Source organism: Dendronephthya gigantea, unplaced genomic scaffold, assembly GCF_004324835.1.
Source record: "Dendronephthya gigantea isolate DGI-Jeju-01 unplaced genomic scaffold, DenGig_1.0 000912F, whole genome shotgun sequence".
In the NCBI taxonomy this organism is placed as follows: domain Eukaryota; kingdom Metazoa; phylum Cnidaria; class Anthozoa; order Malacalcyonacea; family Nephtheidae; genus Dendronephthya; species Dendronephthya gigantea.
Window position 1 is genome coordinate 1,435 of NW_021163922.1, and position 4,512 is coordinate 5,946.

The 4,512-nt window shown below is 49.2% G+C and overlaps 1 non-coding gene across 1 annotated transcript; it reads left to right on the plus strand.

Annotated features, from left to right (window-relative positions):
* Window positions 1–893: 893 nt before the first annotated feature.
* LOC114544703 lies at window positions 894–1,046 on the plus strand. Its single transcript, XR_003690518.1, has one exon. It is a non-coding gene; the product is annotated as a 5.8S ribosomal RNA (ribosomal RNA).
* The last annotated feature ends 3,466 nt before the right edge of the window (window positions 1,047–4,512 follow it).

The window sequence follows — 4,512 nt, forward strand, 5'->3', positions numbered from 1 at the left end:
CTTGAAATCTGAATGATATAGGAATATAAATATTACCTAAAACACATACTTCTGTTATATTTTTAGTTCTGTTAAGCTACAGGCATGTAATGCCTACCATTAGACCTTGTATCAAGAGGAAGCTTTTGATAGGCAGTAGCTAACAGCTTTCCATGAAATCTGACACTTATTGGAATATATCAAAATTACACAATGTCCACACATATTTCCTGTTATTTTTTAGTTTTATTCGAGCTACAGGGATGTAATGCCTACCATTAGATACCTTGTATCAAGAGGCTTTTGATAGGCATTTCATAGCTATACAGTAATATTTGGCTTTTCCATACTTGAAATCTGAATGATTTCAACGATGGCAACAAGTCGCTCCTTCACCGAAAGGTGTGGGTAATCTTGTGAATCATTGTCGTGCTGGGGAGATCATTGTAATTCTTGATCTTGAACGAGGAATTCCTAGTAAGCGCGAGTCATCAGCTCGCGTTGATTACGTCCCTGCCCTTTGTACACACCGCCCGTCGCTACTACCGATGAATGGTTTAGTGAGGCCTCCGGATTGGCACTGTCAGATGGGCTTCGGCCCATCCGACGGACGTCCAAAAAGTTGGTCAAACTTGATCATTTAGAGGAAGTAAAAGTCGTAACAAGGTTTCCGTAGGTGAACCTGCGGAAGGATCATCAACGTTCGATCGGCAATCGAACGCGCTGTGAACTTACAAACCACGAGGGAGGTGAGCGCTCGTTTGCTCTTAAATGTTTGGTGGATGGACACATCGATCTCGAAACGCGATGAGCGCTTCATTTCGCCATTGCCCGGCCTCCCCATTTTACTTTTTCAAACACAACACGTCGAAGTTTAACTGTGCGTATGTATTTTCATGCAAATATATATATACAACTTTTAACAGTGGATCTCTTGTCTCGTGCATCAATGAAGAACGCAGCCAGCTGCGATACGTAGTGTGAATTGCAAAATTCAGTGAATCATCGAATCTTTGAACGTAAATGGCGCTCTCGGTTATAGCGGGAGCATGTCTGTCTGAGTGTTGGTTAACGAAACGCCGAGTCGGTTTCGACTCAATTGGGGCGTCCTGCGGCAGCTCGAAGCGGCGCGTCCCTCGAAGTGCAGCACACGTTGCCATCGCGACGTTACCGACGCGCGAACGAAGCCTAAACTATTGTATAGCAAGGGAGCTCTTCGTATCGCGCGTGCCGGCCGACGCGCGCAACATATTCCATTGATTCATTCATTAACCTCATTTTAGGCAAGATTACCCGCTGAATTTAAGCATATTACTAAGCGGAGGAAAAGAAACTAACAAGGATTCCCCCAGTAATGGCGAATGAAGAGGGAACAGCTCAACTTGAAAATCTCCGTTGTGTTGCAGCAGCGAATTGTAGTTTCGAGAAGTACTTTCCCGGCGCAACGAGTCTGCCTAAGTTGCTTGGAACAGCACGTCACAGAGGGTGACAACCCCGTACGTGGCAATGCTCGAGCGCTCGCGATGTGCTTTCGAAGAGTCGGGTTGTTTTGGAATGCAGCCCAAAACGGGTGGTAAACTCCATATAAAGCTAAATACAGGAACAAGACGGATAGCGAACAAGTACCGTGAGGGAAAGATGAAAAGGACTTTGAAAAGAGAGTTAAAGAGTACGTGAAACCGTTGAAAGGGAAGCGAATGGAGTTAGCAATTCGCCCCGCCAGATTCAGTCGCTCGCGCATCCCGACGGTCACGCTCTCGATCCGCATGGACGAGACGCGCTCGGACGCGGTGCGTGGACGGCGCACTTCTGGCGAGCGAGCGTCAGCGTCGGTTGTCGACGGGCGATAAGGTCGCAAGGAAGGTGGACCGGCCTCGCGGCTGGTTGTTAAGACTTGCGCTCGCATAGCTCGTCGGCGACCGTGGTCTGCGGCGCGTGCTCAGCTGGCGACCCGACCGATCGGTCCGGCATGTCGACCGTGGCGGACGGCACGCCTGTGCGCTCGAACCGCTGCCTGTTGATCATGACGGTGTTCGCACCCTACGCGCCTAGGATGCTGACGACCATACGGCTCCATCCGACCCGTCTTGAAACACGGACCAAGGAGTCTAACATGTGCGCGAGTCTCCGGGTCATGAAACCCGTGGGCGCAATGAAAGTAAAGGCCGTCCTCGGACGGTTGAGGTGAGAAGCGGCGTTCACATTCGTCGCCGCATCATCGACCGACCTTGTCTGCTCTCAGAGAGGTTTGAGTAAGAGCGTATCTGTTGGGACCCGAAAGATGGTGAACTGTGCCTGAATAGGGTGGAGAAAGGTTCCATGTGAACAGCAGTTGGACATGGTTAGTCGATCCTAAGAGATAGGGAAATTCCGTTACAAATCGTCGAATCGGGTTAATATTCCCGAACCAGAACAGGGATACTGCACCTAGTGGCACAAGCGGCAAGAGCTCTGAACTCGGAGACGTCGGCGAGAGCCCCGGGAAGAGTTCTCTTTCTTTTTAATGGGCAACGTTACCCTGAAATCGGTTTAGCCGGAGATAGGGTTTCACGTCCGGTAAAGCCCCAAACTTCTTTTGGGGTCCGGTGCGCTTTCGACGGCTCTTGAAAATCCGAGCGAGTCGTTCATTTTCTTGTCTGGTCGTACTCATAACCGCAGCAGGTCTCCAAGGTGAGCAGCCTCTAGTTGATAGAACAATGTAGGTAAGGGAAGTCGGCAAAATAGATCCGTAACTTCGGGAAAAGGATTGGCTCTAAGGGTTGGGTCTGTCGGGCTGGGACGTGAAGCGCGAGGACTCGGCGTGGGCTGACGGAGATGCGTGGCTTGCTGCGCATCGAAGTCGGACTGCGAAGGGACTTCGCGTGGATTGACTCAGCTGTGACGGTCAGGTCGATTCGGCAGGCGATTAACAACCAACTTAGAACTGGAACGGACAAGGGGAATCCGACTGTTTAATTAAAACAAAGCATTGCGATGGCTGGTGACTGGTGTTGACGCAATGTGATTTCTGCCCAGTGCTCTGAATGTCAAAGTGAAGTAATTCATCCAAGCGCGGGTAAACGGCGGGAGTAACTATGACTCTCTTGGGACCCGATGCAGACAGACGTTCACGTCGTGGGTCCTGTCAGTGCTAACTATTGCTTTGTGTAATATTAAACCGCGATTTACTGATATAAGAGCAATATTCTATAGTTGGCACTGCGAACATGTCTGCTAGGATTCGGCCTAGTCGAACCTGTGTGTCGGAAACAGACAGCATGAGAAACAATACAGATGTCGTATGTGACGCATCTGTCGACACTTTTACCATTTCAAGCGGATGTAGTACTTTGTTTGTTTGTGAGTACTGCCACAAAACGTTTAAGTCTAAAAGAGGTTTGACTGTGCATGAGAGGAGAATGCATGCCGAAAGTTTTCATGAGAAGAACGTGCCGGAACCTCGTGTGAAAGCTCGGTGGGATGACGAGGAGCTGGTTCTTCTGGCAAGGGAGGAGGTTCGCCTGTGGGCTGGGAATCAAATTTTTGAACCAGAAGCTGGCTAAGGTACTGCCACACCGCTCACTTGAGAGCATTAAAGGTGTTAGGCGAGCATCCAATAAAAAGTACCAAAGCCTGCTTCGTGAATTTCGGGATGAGCCCATGACTTGTCGACCCCCTCCTGTGCCGGAAGAACCTGCTCTAGGTGGCGCTCCCCCTGAACGGCACTGTTGGCCTAGTACGGGGTGTAGTGCTGATAGGGAATCTTGCGGTCCACATCATGAAGCATGGGTGGCCAAAGTGAAAGATGAAATTGATAATTTTCCCTTTCTGGGAGGCCTAGAGGTGGATTTTATTGATCCGGGGCGCCCAAATGATGAGATACGCCAGTTTATCGACCGGGATTTTACTCTCTTCATGGAATCGATGACTGCAAGGAAACGAGCAGGAGTCGTACCACGAAAGAGGGGTAGGCGGAAACCCGGTAGAAGCTCTCAGGAATCGACCGAGCATTAAGGGGCTGCTTCTGTCGTACCCGAGAGCTCTGGTAGAAAAGCGAGGAAGAGTCGGAGACCAGCACAAAATAAGAGAAGGGCAACATACAAGAAGGTGCAGGATCTTTTTCGAAAAAATAAAGCCCGTTGTGCGAAATGTGTGTTAGATGGGAGTTGGGATAAACCAACTCAGTGTATGTCTCTAGAAGAATTAGAGCCTTTTTGGAGAGTTATTTTTGAGAAGGAATCGATGGTGGATGATAGGGTACCAGACCCTATTGGGCCTGTCCTATGGGATCTTATTGATCCAGTCACCCAAATTGAGCTTGATAAGACCATGAAAGCCATGAAGCCAGGTGCACCAGGTCCCGATGGTATGGTCTTAAAACAACTAAGGCAGCTTCCTGTTAACGAGCTAAAAGCACGTCTCAACCTGTGGCTACTGTCTGGGTACTGCCCTTGCATTTGCTGTCTGGGAGAGACTGTTTTAATCCCTAAAGATAGGGAAGATATTAGACCACCAAAGCATAGACCAATCACCATGGCAATATTTATAATCAGG